The sequence below is a fragment of the Pipistrellus kuhlii genome, unplaced genomic scaffold (genome assembly GCF_014108245.1).
Source record: "Pipistrellus kuhlii isolate mPipKuh1 unplaced genomic scaffold, mPipKuh1.p scaffold_m20_p_115, whole genome shotgun sequence".
In the NCBI taxonomy this organism is placed as follows: Eukaryota; Metazoa; Chordata; class Mammalia; order Chiroptera; family Vespertilionidae; genus Pipistrellus; species Pipistrellus kuhlii.
In genome coordinates this window covers 7,624-28,012 of record NW_023425422.1, presented here as the reverse complement: position 1 = coordinate 28,012, position 20,389 = coordinate 7,624, and the positions used below count along the sequence as shown (strand labels likewise).

The 20,389-nt window shown below is 49.5% G+C and overlaps 2 long non-coding RNA genes and 1 pseudogene across 2 annotated transcripts; 2 read left to right on the top strand and 1 right to left on the bottom strand.

Moving 5' to 3' along the window:
- LOC118716017 lies at nt 1-1,658 on the top strand (annotated as a pseudogene).
- Nucleotides 1,659-1,938: 280 nt separating this feature from the next.
- On the bottom strand, nt 1,939-15,184 carry LOC123652106. Its single transcript, XR_006741208.1, has 3 exons — nt 15,174-15,184; nt 2,303-2,458; nt 1,939-1,949 (listed from the first exon to the last, which is right to left on the bottom strand). It is a non-coding gene; the product is annotated as an uncharacterized LOC123652106 (long non-coding RNA).
- Nucleotides 12,753-13,313, top strand: LOC118716025. Its single transcript, XR_004987037.1, has 2 exons — nt 12,753-12,783; nt 13,028-13,313. It is a non-coding gene; the product is annotated as an uncharacterized LOC118716025 (long non-coding RNA).
- Nucleotides 15,185-20,389: the final 5,205 nt, after the last annotated feature.

The window sequence follows — 20,389 nt, the reverse complement described above, 5'->3', positions numbered from 1 at the left end:
ATGGAACCGGTGAGCTCCTGGCTCATGGGTCTGATGCTCAACCACTGAGCCACACTGGCTGGGCAAGTATCAACGTCTACCAAATTCTGTCCAATGCGATATTTGGGGTATACTCATAATTTAAAAAAAAAATGTTTTGTTGTTCATCCGAAGCTTCGATTGAACTCGGTGTCCCGCTTTTTCTGAGGTTTCACCTAGGGGTTTATCTGACGACCCTCGCCCTCCAACAGCTGCCATCCCAGGGCCTGGCAATGACTTCTGAGCACTGGCCTTGACCCTGGGGATCACTCCCCAGGGGGCGAGGCTCGGAGAGGGGGCACGGCTCCGGTGGGGCCGGAACCCTGGTCTCCTGGCTCCTAGGACACCAGGAACAGACGCACGTTCTCCCTCCCGAACAAATGTAACTGTATGGCCCACAGCCCAGGAGCACGATGCCCGTTGTGGCTGGCTGCAGCCGTGCCAGGGCCTGCGGTGGCTCCTGGGGAAGGAGGTGGACCCAGGGTGAGGCCCACAAGCCCACCACCCCACCGAGCCCGCGCCCACCGAGGCCCTCTCTCTCTCGCTTCGCCTCCTCTGAGGCCGGGCTGGCTTCGTGCTTGGAAGATTTCCCTTCAAAAGGCTTTTCTGTCCCTTTCTCAAGAGGCGCCCAGCTTGGGGGGTATTATGTAGCCTCCGTCTCCTCCCCTCTTCGGCAAGATCACTTGGGGACCAAAGGCCACCTCCTTCTGCTGAGCAGCCCCGTGGGGGGCAGGGGAGGATTGGGGGGGGGGCTGACAGGCCGTGTCCCTGGAGTGGGCCGTCCTCCCCCAGCCCCCAGTGACGCTTGCTCTCCCTCTCCACAGCTGCCCATGACGGGAGGAGCCTTCATGGACTCGCCCAATGAGGACTTCAGCACCGAGTACTCGCTCTTCAACTCCTCCACCAACATCCCGCGGCGTCCGGCTGCCAGGGCCCGCCTGAGGAGCCAGCCCGCTCCTCCTCCGACGCCGTCCTGCTGTGGATCGCCGTCATAGCCACGCTGGGCAACATCGTGGTGGTGGGCGTGGTGTACGCCTTCACCTTCTGAGGCCGGCTCTGCGGGCGGGGCGGGGCGGAGCGCCCACGGCCCGGGACCAGGAGTGCCCACTGGGCCAGGGCCCCCCAGCGGCAGCCACCGGGCGTCTGGAACTGCCCCAGCGCCGTCACTTCACACCCCCGCCGACCTGAAGCCCCTGCGGGAGCGCCCAGCCCCCGGGCGCAATGGGGCCAGGCTGCCGAGGGGCAGGGCGGGGACGTGGTGAGGCTGCACCCCAAGAACAAGAAGCTCCAGGGGGCCGCCCCTTGGGCTCCCAGCACAGATCTCGCAGGGCGAGGGCTCCCGGGCAGCACATAGCCGCCTAGCTGTCTGGTCTCCATGCCACCTCGTCCGTCACGCCTGGGGGCGGGCTGCCGGAAGAGGGCCCCCTCAGAGTCTGAGTGTCCCCACCCCCTCTCAGCCCCTGGGATACGGGTGGGGGCTGCGGGAAGGGCCTTGGAACGTTCCTCGTGTGACTTGCAAACAACCCCTTTGTCCCCAGACACGGCCTTAGGAGACTCCAAAGCCGCGGGCACCCCAAGGAGGGGGAGGCCGCTGGAGACACGGGGGAGGTGGTGGTTTTCACCTATGGGTGGCCCTCTTCTTTCTGAAAAGAGGAGATGGCACCTTCCCACCGAGATATGCAGATATGCGCCGGGCCAGGCCCCGCGATAAGATGTGTGTCCTTCTCCCTGAAACCGGAGAGGGAAGGCGAGCAGGGCCCGCCCACCCAGGCAGACATGGGGGCCAGTGTGGTCTGGCCCGCACGGAGGGGCCAGGTCTGAGGCTCCCGCTGAGCCCCGCCTCCAGCTGGCTCCTGCCTTCTCAGCCGCCCTCGGGGTCCGAGCCCAGAGCATTGATCCACAAAGTTTCTGAACTGCGGGCCAGCCTAGTGCTGCTCAACGGAGGACACTTTTGTCCCCCAGCACCGTGGCAATGTCTGCAGGAACCCTGGTTTTCACAGCCCGCAAGGGGGGGGGGGGTGTCATCTGCTGGGATCCAGCCGCTGACCAGTCCCGCAACAGAACCCTCTGGCCCCAAACACCCGTGCTGCCAGCGAGGCTGGGAAACCCGAGGAGGCCGTCCCATCTGATCCCACACCAGCATCTCCCCAAGGTCCCCTCTGCCCTTTGGTGAGTCATCAGATGAGTGTGAGCTCTTCAGAGCAAAGCAGCCGCCATGGAGAAAACCCTCTGACGGCGGGGGAGGGGGGAGGCCCTGAGCCATCCCACGCCCCCACCTACTAACGACCCTGAGGGACCTGGCCTCCCCCAGGTCTCAGGAGCAGGCGCATGGGAAAGCCTCGAAGGGGTGGAATGGGGTGCCTGACCGCCTCTGGGCGAACCCACATCTCTCACTCCTGACCCTCCCCTGCCGCCCTACTTCCCCAGCCATAGGCTCCCCCTTCTCCCCAAAGTTCTACAGAAACCATATTCTTGTGACTAGCCGCCTCCGGTCCCAGTCCCTCCCCGAGAACCGGAGTGTGTCTGGTTTCTTAATGTTTTCATAACCACCTTGTGATGTGAGCCTCCGGCTGAATAAAGGAAGACACTGGAGCCGTTGTTCTCCGTCCTCGCTGCCCCTCCCCTGCTCGGAGGAAATGGAGGCCGTTTCTTGTGTGGGCTCCCACGTGCACCTTGGGGTCGGACCGTCTGGCGTCCTGATGTGAGGCTGGGGCGGAAGCACCGTGTCCCTCGGCTGCCGGCGCTGGCCCTGCCCCCGGGTTGTCTGCTGTGATCATTCAGCGGAAGGAACGTGTTTGAGTCCTCCCTGTGCGTTATCCCTGCCCGTCCCCGGGCGTCCCCGGCACCCCTGCGCCTTCCCATCCTCGGCCTGTAGTAAGTCCCAGGAGCGCTACTCACCTGCCCATCTCCCGGTTCCTCCCCCCACCCCCCTTCTGAGTCACCTGAGAGCCAGCCCCTGCGCCCAGCCCAGCGCCTGGCTCACAGAAAACACCTGCTGGGCATTCAGGGAATGAGTGAGCGAGTGAATGAATGACAGCTGTGATACCCGCCCAGGCGGGGCAGTGAGTGTGCAGCCCTCACTGGGTGTTCGGTGCCCTCCCGAACTCATCACACACAGTGACCCCCTTGCTCACAACCTGTATCGGGTTGGCACGCTGTTAGCTGGCCTGTACAGATGAGGAAACTGAGGCACAGGAAGGTTTTTCACCAAAACCATGTCGCTGGTGAGTGGCAAGACCAGGACTGGAATCCAGGATTGACTCTGTGTCCACCTGATGGTGGCTGTAAGTGCCCCCTCAGCATTTGTGGGGCATGGACTGTCGGGGGCCATGCCAGGACCGGGGTGCTGGGCCAGTGAGCAGCCCCTACCCCAGAACACATTGTGGAGAGAGGGGCACAGATAATGCCATCGTCAGGGGTTTCATGTGCAGCACATGTGACCCCCATAGTGGGCTCTGCCCCAGGTCCCTTCCGAAGAACCCACACCAGGCCCCAAAGGAGGTCCGCCATGGGGCCAGGACCCACTGAAGCCGGAGCGGAGGGGGCAAGGGCTGCCCAAATCAGTGGCATATGCAGGAGCAGCTCATGGAGCTTGGACCCAAAGCTCGGGGTCCCAGCTTAGAGACTGGGCATCCTAAATGAGAGGAGGGGCCCGCCTCTGGGCAGGGCAGGAGTGTGCCAGTCCCGAGATTCATGGCCCAAGGTCAAGGGTGTTATGACCAAGAAGCCTTGGGCTGCAGATGTGCCCCCCACAAAGAAAGCCAGAGGGAGATTCTTCAGAAGGCGGCAACCACAGCCCAGTGCTGCTGTTCACATTTCCAGAGGCAACCGTGAGGCCAGTCCCTACCAAGCATGGCCCCTGCTCCCTACTGGCACCCCCTCACCCCTTCCCCCACCCCAGCTGGCCTTCATAGTAAACCTCTGGCTTCACGGATGCTTAGGGTCACTCTACCTGCTGCTGCCAGTGAGACTGGGTGTTTGAATGGTTTGGGGTGGGTTTCCCGGAGCAGACTGTCACACTCAAACGCGGGGCCCGTACATTTATAAATAACATGTCAGACAACCCGGCTCTTCCCTCTGGACCAGGGGCCGCTTGAGGGGGAGGGGCCAGTGTGCTCCTCTCTCCTGGACAAGCCTGCCTGTCCCACAAGGGGGCAAAGACCCCCTTGGGGTCACCCTGTGTCCCCAGCCCAGGCATGGCACAGCCTCATCCTTCTCAAGGTGGGAGGAGCTGGGAGGGCACAGGCAGCCAGGCCTGGTGGATGCCCCTCCCCCTCACCTCTGGGAGGGGACAGAGACCAGCCCCTAGTGGCCTGGAGCCCAGCCCAAGGGGAATTTTCCATTGGGCCTCATCGGACCCCAACTACTCAGGCTCCAGCGGGGAGCTGGCTGAGCAGGAGCGGAGATTAATATTTATAGAAGCCGCTGCCGGGGACTTTTCTGCAAACCACACAAATAACGTCAACTGCCACGGTAACGGCAACCAGCGCCGACGGGTGCTGCAAAGCACTTTCCAACCAGCTTTGACCTCTGGCTGGTGCCCTCCCGGTAACACCTGCGGCCCTACCACCACCTGTCCGGCCGGGGCGCTGGGAAGCTCAGGAACCAGGCAGGGCCCCTCCTCATTGTCTTGGAGGCCAGGCGGGCGGGGGGGGGGGGGGGGGGGGGGGTTACCAAGCTCAGCTGGAGACAACAGGGTGTGCGTGTGGACATGGGGGCCTGGGGCCAGGGTGAGGGAATGTGAGGAGCTGCTCCCTGGCGGGCAGGCAGCCCGGGTCAGAGGCCAAGTCTCCAGCTTTTAGGAAAGAAGACTGAACCTCTTGGACTCCTCTGTTCAATACTCGCTGACTGAGAGCCTACTGTGTGCCACGCATGAGTCCAGATACTCGGGGCACACATGTGAGCAAAAGAAATAATTAAATAATGCCATATGTGCAATGTAATAAGAAATATAGTGCCTATTATAGCCCTGCGTTGTATACTGAAGATTTGCTCAGAGAGTAGCTCTTATGTTAATGCTCTCACAACAAAAGGATAAACAACACGGAGAGTGGCCCATAGATTCAGAGAGCAAGCTGATGCTCAGTCTAGAAACCCGTTCACAAGCCTGTCCAATCCAGAAAACGCCAGTGCATTTCTTTCATTCCTAAAAATTGCCCCCGGGGCACCATCTCTCATCCCACCTGGAAAACCACAGGGGCCGCAGCCAGCAGGGGGCAGTGTGGCATTGGAAACATGAACAGGCCAAGGCACCAACTGGGCTGGGTGATGGCAGCCATCCCTGTGGCTTCCTGCCTGAGCAATGCCCGCTGCAGGAGGCACCAGCAGACACTCCGGAGGGCTACCCTTCAATGGCTGTGGCCCCACCCGGGGACTGGCCCTAAGGGGCAGAGGCAACGGATCAAAAAGTTTTCACAAGCTGAAAGCGGTTTGGCTCAGTGGATAGAACATCAGCCTGTGGCATGTACCTTGGTTGTGGGCACACCCCCCCCCCCCCCCCCCCCCGTAGGGGGTGTACAGGAGACAGCTGGTCGATGTTTCTCTCTCATCCATGTTTCTAGCTTTCTATCCCTTTCTCTCTGTAAAAAAATCAATAAAATATATTTTTAAACACACACACACACTCAAAAAAACGTCCTCGCATGTATCCAGACCTGCCCCACCAAGTAAATGGGGGTCCTGGCGGAACCCAGCCCTCGGGCCCCCTCTCTGCGGGCCTGGGCAGGACTGCCTTGAATCAATACGGCGTCTTATTAAAGTATGACACACAGTCAGAAAAATGGCCTGGCAGCCCCTGAGGCCTCCTCGTCCTAAGGCTCCAGCAGTCGGGCCTTCCGAGCCCGGGCACAGCGGCTAGGGCTCAGCCCCAAGTCACCCAGCTCCGTTTCCTGGTGGACTCACTGGAACCAGCCCTTCTTCCCTCCCCAGCAGAGCTCCCTCCCCAGGGGCAGCGCGGGAGTGGGTCCCGCCCTGGGGACAGACAGTGAGGAACAGAGAAACAGGAAGACGCTTCCACTACCTCCTCGCGGACAGGAGCCCATCAGTCCTGGGACCACCATGGTGAACACCGCCATTTCCCTGCTGCTCATTCCGTGCTGCCTGCTGCGCCCAGCCGCCTCCGGCCAGCAGGGGGCGACCACAGGCTCCTCGCAGTGCACCGCCCACCGCGTTCTGCCCGGAAGTCCCGCCCCTCCCAGAAGTCAGCTGCAGGTGCTCAGAGACTGCAGCTTCCTTGCAGCTGGAACTGTGTGACCCTAGTGCCCTCAGGCAGCGCGGGGCCAGGGGGCCTCGAGGCAGAGGTGGGCCTGGGGGCGGCAGGCGGGCCCTGAGGTGGCTGAGGCCGGGGAGGAGCCGTGCCTGCGGCCTCGGAGGGCAGCCCTACCGAGGGGAGCAGCGCTCACTGGGGAGTCAGTCAGCTCCTGCGGGGCCCTGGGGCGTGGGCTCCTGGTCCTCCAGGTCCTCCAGGCATCGGCCCGCTCTGCTGCTCCAGAGGCCGAGGGGGCCCCTCTGAGTCTGGGTTTGTTTGTGAGGAAGCCGCCTCCTCACCTGCCAGGCCGCCCTCCCGCAGAGGCCGATGGAGCCCAGGCCGCTCTGCACCATGTGGGCCGCTCGGGGCACAGCTCCGGGGCGTTCCCGGCCCAGGGCCTTGGTGTGGGACCGGATCCTCCTCAGCCCGGGGCCTCCCTGTGGGACCGGATCCTCCTCAGCCCGGGGCCTCCCTGTGGGACCGGATCCTCCTCAGCCCGGGGCCTCCCTGTGGGACCGGATCCTCCTCAGCCCGGGGCCTCCCTGTGGGACCGGATCCTCCTCAGCCCGGGGCCTCCCTGTGGGACCGGATCCTCCTCAGCCCAGGGCCTCGGTGAGGGACCAGATTCTCCTCAGCCCAGGGCCTCCCTGTGGGACCGGATCCTCCTCAGCCCGGGGCCTCCCTGTGGGACCGGATCCTCCTCAGCCCGGGGCCTCCCTGTGGGACCGGATCCTCCTCAGCCCGGGGCCTCCCTGTGGGACCGGATCCTCCTCAGCCCAGGGCCTCGGTGTGGGACCGGATCCTCCTCAGCCCAGAGCCTCGGTGAGGGACCAGATTCTCCTCAGCCCAGGGCCTCCCTGTGGGACTGGATTCTCCTCAGCCCAGGGCCTTGGTGTGGGACTGGATCCTCCTCAGCCCAGGGCCTCCCTGTGGGACCGGATCCTCCTCAGCCCAGGGCCTCGGTGTGGGACCGGATCCTCCTCAGCCCAGGGCCTCCGTGTGGGACTGGATCCTCCTCAGCCCAGAGCCTCCCTGTGGGACCGGATCCTCCTCAGCCCAGAGCCTCGGTGAGGGACCAGATTCTCCTCAGCCCAGAGCCTCGGTGAGGGACCAGATTCTCCTCAGCCCAGGGCCTCCCTGTGGGACCGGATTCTCCTCAGCCCAGAGCCTCGGTGAGGGACCAGATTCTCCTCAGCCCAGGGCCTCCCTGTGGGACTGGATTCTCCTCAGCCCAGGGCCTTGGTGTGGGACCGGATCCTTCTCAGCCCAGGGCCTCAGTGTGGACCGGATCCTCCTCAGCCCGGGGCCTCGGTGTGGGACCTGACCTTCTCAGCCCAAGGGTTTGGCTCACACACAAAGTCACTATCAGGGAGTAAAAGCCACGGACCCGATCACCTGCTGCAGGTCAGGCGTCCTCTGGACGTGTGCCCAGGAGGTCACTGCCCACTGGGCCCTTCAGCCTTCCTTGCGACAGGACGGACACCGGAAGTGACGCCAGGGGCACCATGAGCTCCAGGTGTGTGGTGCCAGGAGCAGCCTCGTGGGACCCAGAGTGTGTCCCAAGCCCACGGTCCCTCATGGAGCTGCTGCTGGATCCTTCAGCCATCAGGTCTCTGCAGATATGGGAGTCCCGCCGGAATTACCATGTGTGCTCATGCAACTCTAGCAACATGGATGGTATTGCTCCTTTTCAGTGCTCTGCTAAGTTATATTTTATATGAAGATGTCCAATACATTTGAGAAAATTGTACTTGAGTCAATCCATTCCTGTGTTGATAACATTCCAGCATAGAATTTTATACATGCATTTTTTTCTCTTTTTTAAAATATATTTTATTGATTTTTTACAGAGAGGAAGGGAAAGGGATAGAAAGTTAGAAACATTAATGAGAGAGAAACACCGATCACCTGCCTCCTGCACCCCCCCTACTGGAGATGTGCCCGCAACCAAGGTACATGCCCTTGACTGGAATCGAACCTAGGACCCTTCAGTCCACAGCATGCATTTTTCTTGATGACTACAGCATTCTAATTTGTTTTTTAAAACCATTTCTATTGATTTAAGAGAAGAAGGGTGAGGGAGAGATAGAAACATCAATGATGAGAGAGAATCATAGACCATCTGCCTCTGGCACACCCCACATTAGGGATTGAACCTGCAAACTGGGCATGAGCGCTGACCAGGAATTGAACCCCCACTTCCTGGTTTGTTGGTTGACATTCCATCACTGAGTCATGCCCCTGGGCTAATTTCTCTTTTTTTAAGTTACATTTGAACATAACGTCTCATGTTCATAGCTTGCTTTTCAGGTTGATCTTTAGTGAGGAGCTCCCATAGGGAGTTCACAGTTGACATTATTTATTAAATAAAGAATATGCCCTGTCTATGGGCACTGGTCTCTGTGAGGTCATGGTTTTCTCCAACCCATCTGCTCCTTCTCTGGAGGCTTGCAGCATTTAGTGTTTGCCCTTCAGCAGTGACACATGTATGTGACAATTGAAGCAGTCCCTGAAACCTACTCTTCTCCCATGCCCCTCCATCTGGGTTCCTCTTCCAGCTCCGGTTCCTCAGAGTTTGATCTTTTCCATCTTGTGGTTGCGTGGCTGGGCACAGCTGCTGGTTCCTCAGGTCTGCGTTTGGCAGGTGTCCCTTCCAGAGTGCCCCTCCACAGGGCTCCATGTCCCGACCTGGCCCTGCTCCCGTCTCCTCCTCCTCTGGGGTCAGCATGCGATTCAGAATGAGTGCTGTTGGATGTGCGGCATTGCAGACAGATATGTGTGGTGCTCTTGTCTCCAAGAAGCTAGACTGATGGCTGAGGCAGTCCACCTTGACTTAGCAGGTGAGGAGGGGTGCTTACAGGCAAATCCCATTGCCCAGGCAGGTTGCTCTGTGCTGAGTGTGCAGTACTGCGGCCCTATAGCAGTACTGCACACTCAGACGGGGTCTTAAAACGTGTGCCCTGTGGGGGTGTGTATCCTACTGTGTGCATGTTGATGTGCTGATTTGAAAAGTACTGACTCTTCCAGCATAAACACTTCAGCTGGCTGGAATAAAGGGCGCCTGAGAGGAGCTCACTGCCACTATTGTCAGGTGTTTGCAATGACTTTTTGCCTGTTTTCTCTTTCATATACAATATCTAATCTTTATTGTTAAGATTATTACAGATATCCCTCTTATTTCCCCCATAGCTTCACTCCACCTGGGTCCCACCCACTACAGGCCCTTGCCATCTTATTGTCTGGGTGGGAACTGGGTGGAGGGGAGTTATTGGGGAGGGGGGGAACAGGGGAACAATTGTAATAATCTGAAATACAAAGAAGCATACTTACTGCATATATGCATATAAGATCTTTGTCTAATCTCTTCCCTCATCACCCCACATCCTATTCTCTCTGAGAATCATCTGTTTAATTTCTATGCCCCTGATTCTGTTCCATTCACCAGTTTATTCTGTTCATCAGATTTTTTAATTCATTTTTAGATTCACTTGTTGATAGATATGTTTCTGTTGTCACTATATTGTTCATAATTTTCTATCCTTTACCTTCTTCTTCTTCTTCTTAAAAAATACCATTCAGCATTTCATATAATACTAGTTTGGTAGTGATGAACTCCTTTAGCTTTTACTTATCTGTGAAGCTCTTGATCTGACCTTCAATTCTGCATGATAGCTGTGCTGGGTAGAGTAATCTTGGTTGTAGATTCTTGCTATTCATCACTCTGAATATTTCTTGCCAGTCCCTTCTGGACTGCATAGTTTCTGTTGAGAAATTAGCTGACAGTCCTATGGGTACTCCCTTGTAGGTAACTAACTTTTTCTCTTGCTGCTTTTAAGATTCTCTCTTTGGGAAAAACTAATATGGTAGCATAGGTAAATACCTAAACTGCTGCCTCACACAACAATATCAAAACTACAACTAAAAGACGAAATGGACACCATCCAGAACCATAGAAAAGCTAGCTGAGTGTAAATTCTACAACTAAAAGAAAAGAGGAAAGCACATTGATTCTGAGGAGCTGCAAAAGGCTGAGGTACGGAGATGCGCATACGGAGGGGACGGGCGACTATGTGCATGGGCAGCTGAGTGTGTGGCTGGCTTTCTAAAGTGGGAGGGAGACAAGGGCTCACAACTGTGCTGAATTCCAGTTCCAGATGAGTTTCTGGGAACCCCGACTCATTTGGGGAGAAACTACTGGCCTGCAGCAGGCAAAACTCGAGGGTGGCTTTCTCTCAGAGGTGCTTGCAGTGATTACTGAGGGACACTGAGACCCAGGGGCCTCATAGGGCCAGGCTGACGGGAAAGCCGTCTGCTCCACCATGAAACTCTACCCCATCCAAGCTGAGCACACAGGCTTTTGCAATTTTGCAAGTCTTGTCTCATGAGAGTGTCTCCAGCACAGAAGTTCTTCCAGCGTAGACACAGCTGATCCTCTCAGCCATTTGGCCTGGAGGTCAGTTCCTCCCAGTGATACCAACAACCATCAAGACTTAACTACAAAAAGGCTGAGCACACAGTCCACAAAGGGGTGCACCCCAAGTGTCCACCTCAGGTAACTGGGGAGGCTGAGCCACTGTGCCCTATAGGACACCTAGCACACAAAGCTACTCTACCAGCTCAGGAAAGCAGCAAAAATGCGGAGACAAAGAAACACATCACAAATGAAAGAAATGGAGGAAAGTAAACGACTGGATATAAAGTTCAAAACCATGGTCATAAAGTTTTTCAAGAATTTCCTAGAAAATGCTGATAATATTAGTGAGACCCTTGAGGTTATGAAAAAGACCAACTAGTAATTGAACATATACTGACTAAAATAAAAAATAATATACAGAGATACAACAGCAGACTAGAGAATCGCAAGAACCAAGTTAAAGATTTGAAATACAAAGAAGCAAAAACACCCAACTGGAAAAGCAAAAATAAAAAAGAATCCAAAAATATGAAGATAGTGTAAGGAGCCTCTGGGACAACTTCAAGCGTACCAACATGCATATTATGAGGGCTCCAGAAGAAGAGAGAGAGCAAGATATGGAAAACCTATTTGAAGAAATAATGACTGAAAACTTCCCCCACTTGATGAAAGAAATAGTCTTACAAGTCCAGGAAGTGCACAGAAGCCCAAACAAGGAATCCAAAGAGGACCACACCAGGACACATCATAATCAAAATGCCAAGAGCAAAACACAAAGAATGTTAAATCAGCAAGAAAAAAACAGTTAATTACCTACAAGGGAGCACTCATATAATTGTCAGCTGATTTCTCAACAGAAACTATGCAGACCAGATGGGAGTGGCAAGAAATATTCAAAGTGATGAATAGCAAGAACCTACAACCAAGATTACCTTACCCAGCAAAGCTATCATTTAGAATTGAAGGTCAGATCAAGAGGCTTCACAGATAAGAAAAAGCTAAAGGAGTTCATCACCACCAAACCTATATTATGTGAAATGCTGAAAGGTATTCTTTAATAAAAGGAAGAGGAAGAAATAGGTAAAGATAAAAATTATGAACAACAAATACATGTCTATCAGCAAGTGAATCTAAAAATCAAGTGAATAGAGTGGCCGAGGAGGCGGCGCGGCAGACGGTGGCCAGAGAAGAGCCTGGGCTGGCCCCGAGGAATGCTCTTGCCGCCGCCACCGCCACCGCTGCTGGGACTAAGGTTATGAATGTGATTTTTAGAAAAATATATTTTATTGATTTTGTACAGAGAAGAAGGGAGAGAGATAGAGAGTTAGAAACATCGATGAGAGAGTCATTGATCAGCTGCCTCTTGCACACCCCCTACTGGGGATATGCCCGCAACCAAGGTACATGCCCTTGACCGGAATCGAACCCGGGACCCTTCAGTCCCCAAGTCAACGCTCTATCCATTGAGCCAAACTGGTCTTGGCTTGAATGTGATTTTTGATGAAACTGGATTGGAAACATTTTCATGGTTTTTGTATATTTATATATATGTATTTTAAAATTTTGCATTTGACTTAAAGTGCCATGAGAAAGTTTGCATATTGCAAGGTGGTCCTAGCCACCCCCTTGATTTGGGTGCTTTTTGATATGTTCCTGCTGCTTTACTTCAGTGAATGCAACAAATGTGATGAAAAAAAGGAGAGAGGACTTCCTGCTGGGGATGTTTTAGAGCCAGTACAAAAGCCTCATGAAGGTCCGGGAGAAATGGGAAAACCAGTCGTCATTCCTAAAGAGGATCAAGAAAAGATGAAAGAGATGTTTAAAATCAACCAGTTCAACTTAATGGCAAGCGAGATGATTGCACTCAACAGATCTTTACCTGATGTTAGGCTAGAAGGGTGTAAAAGGTGTATCCAGATAATCTTCCTACAACAAGTGGGGTGATTGTTTTCCACAATGAGGCCTGGAGCACACTTCTGCGATAGTGTCATAAATCCATAGTGTCATAAATCGCTCACCAAGACACATGCTAGAAGAAATTGTTCTAGTAGATGATGCCAGTGAAAGAGAATTCCCAAGATAGAACTGGTAGCCAGTATATTAAGTATATATATATATTTAAAATATGTATTTTATTGATTTTGTACAGAGAGGAAGGGAGAGAGGTAGAGAGTTAGAAACATCGATGAGAGAGAGCCATCGATCAGTTGCCTCTTGCACACCCCCTACTGGGGATATGCCCACAACCAAGGTACATGCCCTTGATCGGAATTGAACCCGGAACCCTTTAGTCCCCAAGACTACGCTCTATCCATTGAGCCAAACTGGTCTCGGCCAGTATATTAAAGATTGTTATAAAAATATATGAAAAGAACTGGAACCAGGTTCAGAATCATGAAAACAACATTTTTACAAAAAAAAAAAAAAATAAACTATATTAAACAGGGTTTAAAGGGAATTAAAACAGAACTATGAGAAGTACAATTTGTTATAGTATAGTATCAAATTTCTATATAGATTTTATACCTTGGTGGGGGAAAAACAACTGATTCCAGTGACGTTCATTTTGTTTTCATCTGTGATAGTCATGGATGCTTTTTTATTTCTCCTTGGGGTGCTGAAATTGAGCTGGGGAAAAAGACTCTTTGAAAGTAGTTTTAATTGCTTTCTACGATTTTTAAAATATGGTTTGTGGGCTGTTGGAATTGTATTTTTTTTAAAATAAATTTTTATTGTTCATATTATTACAAATGTTCCTTCCCCCCCCCCTCCATTACTCTCCTCCACCAGGTTCCCACCCCACCCTCTGCCCTTTCCCCACCCCCCATTGTCCTCATCCATAGGTGCACAGTTCAGTCTCTTCCCACATCCCCCTTTCCCCTTTCCCCAAGAATCATCAGTTCACTCCCCTTCCGTACCTCTGATTCTATTATATTCAGCAGTTAATATTGTTCATCAGATTTTTTTTTTTAATTTCCTTGGTTTTTAGATTCACTTGTTGATAGTTACGTATTTGTTGTTCATAATTTTTATCTTTATTTACTTTCTCTTCTGAAAGAACCCCCTTCAGCAATTCATATAATTCTGGTTTGGTGGTGATGAACTCCTTTAGCTTTTTTTTATTAGTGAAGCTCTTTATCTGACCTTCGAATCTGAGTGATAGCTTTGCTGGATAGATTATCTTTGGCTGTAGGTTCTTACTATTCATCACCTTGAATATTTCTTGCCATTCCCATCTGGCCTGCATGGTTTCTGTTGAGAAATCAGCTGACAATCGTATAGGTGCTCCTTTATAGGTAACTACCTGCTTAGCTCTTGCTGCTTTTAATATTCTCTCTTTGTCTTTTGCTCTTGGAATCTTAATTATGATGTGTCTTGGTGTGGTTCTCTTTGGATTCCTTTTATTTGGAGTTCTGTGTGTTTCCTGGACTTGTAAGTCCAATTCTTTCAAAGGTGGGGGAAGTTTTCTGTCACTATTTCTTTCAGTATGTTTTCAATATCTTGCTCTCTCTCATCTTCTGGGACCCCCATAATTCTGATGTTGGTTCTCTTGAAGTTGTCCCAGAGGTTTCTTACATTATCTTCAATTCTCTGGATTCTCTTGCCTTCTAGCTTCTGCGGAGGAGTGTCTTCTGGCTCTTTATGTTCCAAATCTTTGACTTGATTCTTGTGATCTTCTATTCTGTTTTTAGTACTCTGTATAATATTTTTTATTTCAGACAATGTATTCTTTATTTCTTGTTGATCCCTTATCATTTCTTGCTGATTCCTTATTAACTCTAGTTGATCCCTTTTCATATCCTCATAGGTCTTATCAATCTTTTCTAGGAAATTCTTGAAAAACCTTTTAAGGATAGATTTGAACTCTATATCCAGTTGCTTTTTGTCCTCCATTTCTTTTGTTTGTGATCTATTTGGTCTCGGCATTTTCTCACACAGCTTTCCCGATGGGGTGGGGTTTCAGGGTGGAGCCTACAGCTTTGGCTTCTGTCAGCCCCACCCTATGTGGCTCCTGAGTCTCAGGGTCCTTCAGTACTCTTGCAGGTGTCTCTGAGAGATAGGAGCCCTCGATTTTCGCCTGCTACCAAACAGTCTAGGCTCTCCCCCAATGAGCCCGGAACTGGGGTTCAGTTCAGTTGGAAGTGGAGTTGGAGGTGGCATTCAGAGCAGTCTGGAGCCCCAGTCTCCTTCCCACCAGGGCAATCCTGCTGCACAGCCTGCCGTCCCTTCTCTGTGCTCAATGTGCGCGCCTCCAGGACCTCCTTTCACCACTCCCCTGGGATTCTGCCTTATAGCCCAGCTCCCTCTGTATGAGCCTGGGTCCCCGGGGTCTAGCCTAGAACTGGGGTTCAGAGCAGTCGGAACTGGGGCCCAGCACAGTTGGAGCTTTTATCTCCTTCCTGCTAGGGAACGCCAGCCAGGCACTCAGCCTCCCTCCTCTCCGGCTCCGTCCTCTCCGCACACGCCACGTCTCTCCGTACCTTAGGGTCTTACAGCTCCTCTGTTCTTCCTTCTGGTTTTCTCCTTGCTTCTTCTTGTAGAATTTCCAGTCAGTCAACTTTCCTGTAGTTCTGGGTAATGTCCATTTTATATTTTAGTTGTATTTTATTGAAATTGTTGTGTGCGGCTGTGGCTAGGTGGTGCAGCCATCTTGGATTCTCCTGGAATTGTAATTTTTTATTGCTTTCCAAAAATGGAGATTTAAAATAATATCTGGTCTCACTCAACAGTTAGATATCTCAGTTGCTTTTGGGTCAACTGGCTTACAGACTTTCTCACAGGCACACATAGATTTCTTACCAGGTTTTCAACTTAACTTGATTCAACTGATGATGCTTAATACCCAAGATTCATCTATTGTACTTCAGGTTTTTTTCACAGCAATAAATCTTCAGTTTTTGGTTTATGATTCCACTCTAAAAAAATAAATAAAATAAATAAAAATAAAGTGAATAAAAAATTGTCTGTGTACATATTTTAACATTGCCCCCCCCCATACAAACATACCCTCCCTCCCCAGAGTTTTGTGTTCATTGTTTGTATTTATATGCATGCATACAAGTCCTTCGGTTGATCTATTATCTCTCCCAGATCTCCCTCCCCTCCCCGCTGTAATTTGACAGTCTGCTTGTTGTTTTACTGTCTCTATATCTATCTTTTGGTTCATCAGTCTATAATGTTCTTTATTATCCATAAATGAGTGAGGTCATGTGGTGTTTCTCTTTCATTGACTGGCTTATTTCACTCAGCATGATGTTCTCCAATTCCACCCAGGTTGCTGCAAATGATGAGAAGTCCTTCTTTTTTATGGCAGCATAGTATTCCATTGTGTAGATGTACCATGGTTTTTTGATCCAATCATCTGCTGACGGACATCAGGCTGTTTCCAAATTCTAGCTATTGTAGATTGTGCTGCTATGAACATAGGGGTGCATATATCCTTTCTGATTGGTGTTTCTAGTTTCTTGGGATATATTCCTAGGAGTGGGATTACTGGGTCAAATGGGAGTTCCATTTTCAGTTTTTTGAGGAAACTCCACACTGTTCTCCACAGTGGTTGCACCAGTCTGCATTCCCACCAGCAGTGCACGAGGGTTCCTTTTTCTCCGCAACCTTGCCAACACTTGTCATTTGTTGATTTGTTGATGTTGGCCATTCTGACAGGTGTGAGATGGTACCACATTGTTGTTTAGATTTGCATCTCTCGGATAATTAGTGACTTTGAGCATGTTTTCGTGTCCCTTTTGGCCTTCCTCTGTCTTCTTTGGAGAATATTCTATTTAGGTCCATTGCCCATTTTTTAATTGGATCATTCATCTTCCTTTTATTTAGTTGTATAAGCTGTCTGTAGATGTTGGAGATTAAACTTTTATCAATGGTAACATTTGCAAATATGTTCTCCCACACAGTGGGCTTTCTTGTTGTTTTGTTGATGGTTTCTTTTGCTGTAAAAAAGCTTTTTATTTTGATGTAGTCGCATTTGTTTATTTTCTCCTTAGCTTCCATTGTCCTAGGGGCAGTATCAGTGAAGAAGTTCTTTTGGCATATAACTGAGATTTTGCTGCCTGTGGATGTTTCTAGTATTTTTATGGTTTCCCGTGCTATGTTTAAGTCCTGTATCCTTTTTGAGTTTATTTTTGTGTATGGTGTAAGTTGGTGATCTAGTTTCATTCTTTTGCCTCTATCTGTCCAATTTTCCCAACACCATTTATTGAAGAGACTGTCTTGACTCCATTGTATATTCATGCCTCCATTGTATATTTATGCCTCCTTTGTCAAATATTAATTGAGCATAATGACTTGGGTTGATATCTGGGTTCTCGATTCGATTCCATTGATCTATATGTCTGTTCTTGTGCCAGACCCAGGCTGTTTTGAGAACCGTAGCTTGTAATACAGTTTGAAGTCTGGTATTGAGATCCCTCCTACTTTACTCTTCTTTCTCAGGATTGCTGTGGCTATTCGGGGTCTTATATTGTTCCAAATGAACTTTTGGAGAGTTCATTCTAGGTCAGTGAAATATTTTAATGGGAAGTGCATTGAACCTATAGATTGCTTTAGCAAGTATGGACATTTTGATGATGTTGATTCTACCAATCCATGAACATGGTATGTTCTTCCATCTGTTTACATCTTCCTCTATCTCTTTTCTCAGTGTCGTGTAGTTTTCCACAAATAGGTCCTTTACTTCCTTAGTTAAGTTCATTCCTAGGTATCTTAATTTTTTGTGTGCGATGGTAAATGGAATTGGTTTTTTAGGCTCTGTTTCTGTAGTTTCACTGTTGGTGTATAGAAATGCCATGGATTTCTTGGCGTTAATTTTGTATCCTGCTACATTGCCAAATTCATTTATTAAGTCAATTAGTTTTTTAATGGAGTCTTTTGTTTTTTTTATGTACAATATCATGTCGTCTGCAAATAAGGATAACTTTACTTCTTTTCCAATTTGGATGCCTTTTATTTCCTCTTCTTGTCTAATTGCAATGGCTAGTACTTCCAGTACTATGTCAAACAGGAGTGGCGATAGTGGGCATCCCTGTCTTGTTCCTGTTCTTAGAGGGAATGATTTTAGTTTATTTCCATTGAGTATGATGTTGGCTGTGGGTTTATCATATATAGCTTTTATTATGTTGAGGTATGATCCTTGTACTCCCACCTTGTTGAGAGTTTTTATCAGGAAAGGGTGTTGGATTTTATCAAATGCTTTTTCTGCATCAATTGATACGACTGTATGATTTTTTGTTTTGTTTATGTGATGTATCACATTTATTGATTTGCGGATATTGTACCCTTCTTGCATTCCTGGAATAAATCCCACTTGGTCATGGTGTATGACCTTTCTGATGTTCTGCTGGAGCCGATTTGCTAGAATTTTGTTGAGGATTTTGGCATCTATGTTCATGAGGGATATTGGCCTGTAATTCTCTTTCATTGAGTTGTCTTTATCTGGTTTTGGTATTAGGGTGATGCTGGCTTCATAGAAGGAGTTTGGAAGTGTTCCTCTTGGATTTTTTGAAATAGTCTGAGGAGGATAGGTTTTAGTTCTTCCTTGAATATTTGGTAAAACTCTCCTGTGAAGCCATCTGGCCCTGGGCTTTTGTTTGCTGGAAGCTTTTTGATGACTGTTTCAATTTCTTCCAAGTCACTGGTCTATTGAGCTTTTTAGATTCTTCCTGATTGAGTTTTGGAAGTTTGTATTTCTCTAGGAATATGTCCATTTCCTCCAGGTTGTTCAGTTTGTAGGAATAGAGTTGTTTGTAGTATTTTGTAACAATCCTTTGTATTTTGGCGGGGTCTGTTGTTATTTCACCTCTTTCGTTTCTGATTTTGTTTATTTGGGTCCTCTCTCTTTGTTTCTTGGTTAGCCTGGCTAGAGGTTCATCTATTTTGTTTATCCTTTCAAAGAACCAGCTCTTGGTTTTGTTGATCTTATGTGTTGTTTCGTTGGTCTCTATGTCGTTTATCTCCGCTCTGATTTTTGTTATTTCCTTCCTTCTGCTTACACTGGGATTTTCTTGTTGCTGTTTTTCTAACTCTTTGAGTTGTAGAATTAGATAATTTATTACCATTTTTTCTAGTTTTTTGCAATAGGCTTGTAGGGATATGAACTTTCCTCTCAAAACTGCGTTTGCTGTGTCCCATAGATTTTGGATTGTTGTGTTTTCATTGTCATTTGTTTCCAGGATGTTTTTAATTTCTTCCTTGATTTCTCTGGTAACCTAGTCCTTGTTTAATAACATGCTGTTTAGTCTCCGTGTGTTTGATTTCTTTGGATTATTTTTATTGTAGTTAATTTCCAGTTTTATGCCACTATGATCTGAGAAGATGCTTGATATGATTTCTATCTTCTTGAACTTGCAGAGACTTTGCCTGTGCCCCAAAATGTGGTCTATCTTTGAGAATGTCCCATGTGCACTTGAGAAGAATGTATATTCTGTGGCTTTGGGGTGGAATGTTCTGAAGATGTCGATTAATTCCATCTGGTCTAGTGAGTCATTTAGGATTGATATTTCTTTGCTGATTTTTTGTTTAGATGATTTGTCCAAGGGTGACAGTGGGGTATTAAAATCTCCTACTATGATTGTATTGCTATTAATCTCTCCCTTAATGTCCTCCAGCAGTTTTTTTTATTATGTATTTGGGTGCTCCCATATTGGGCGCATATATATTTACCAGGGTTATTTCTTCTTGTTGGATTGCTCCCTTTATATTTTGAAGTGGCCTTCATTATCTCTTGTTATGTCCTTCACTCTGAAATCTAATTTGTCAGATATAAGTATTGCTACCCCAGCTTTTTTTTTCATTTCCATTCGCCTGGAAAAACCCTAACCCTAACCCTAACCCAAACCCTAACCCTAACCCTAACCCTAACCCTAACCCTAACCACAGCCTTCCCTCTGAGCCCGTAGCTCCGGGAGAGGTCGCCGCCGCCGCCGCCGCCGCCGCCGCCGGGCTGGCTGCTTGGTCAGGAAATCCTGTCCAGCGGACCCTTCCTTACCTTCCTTTAGAGTTCTTCTGCCCCTTAGCTGCCAATCAATATTCCCCCAGTGACTCAGATGCTGCTTTTATCTGTTCTGGGACCAGGGTCAGAACAAGTCCGTCTGTTCGGCTGCCATCTTCTCTCCTAGGCTCCTCAGCTTTTCAGCGCTTGCACTCCACTCTCTTTCAGCCAGCCTTCCCATGGTTTTGGATGATAGATGTCCTTTGTATTAGTTTTAATTTTTTAAATTGTTGTGCGAGCAGCAGACCAGCTGTTCACCTACGCCACCATCTTGGTTTCTCTCTTAGAATCTGGCGGGACGAGGGCATCCCTGGCTGGGTCCGCAGCCCTCCGCTCTGGCTTTATGCCGGTCTGCTGCAAATATGTTTCAATATCTTGCTCTCTCTCTTCTTCTGGCACCCTCATAATTTGGATAGTGATATGCTTGAGGTTGTCCCAGACACTCCTTACACTATCTTTATATTTTTGGATTCTTTTTTCTTTTTGTTTTTCTGGTTGGTGTTTGTTACTTTCTCATATTTCAGAACTTTGATTTCATTCTTGGGATCCTCTATTCTACTGTTGAATCTCCATATATTCTTTATTTTAGTCCATGTATACATAATTTCTGACTGGTTCTTTTCCTTTTTTTCCCCCTCACTACGTTCTTTGAAGGTCTCAATAAGTTCCTCAGATGTTTCTAGAAGATTTTTGAATAACCTTATAACTG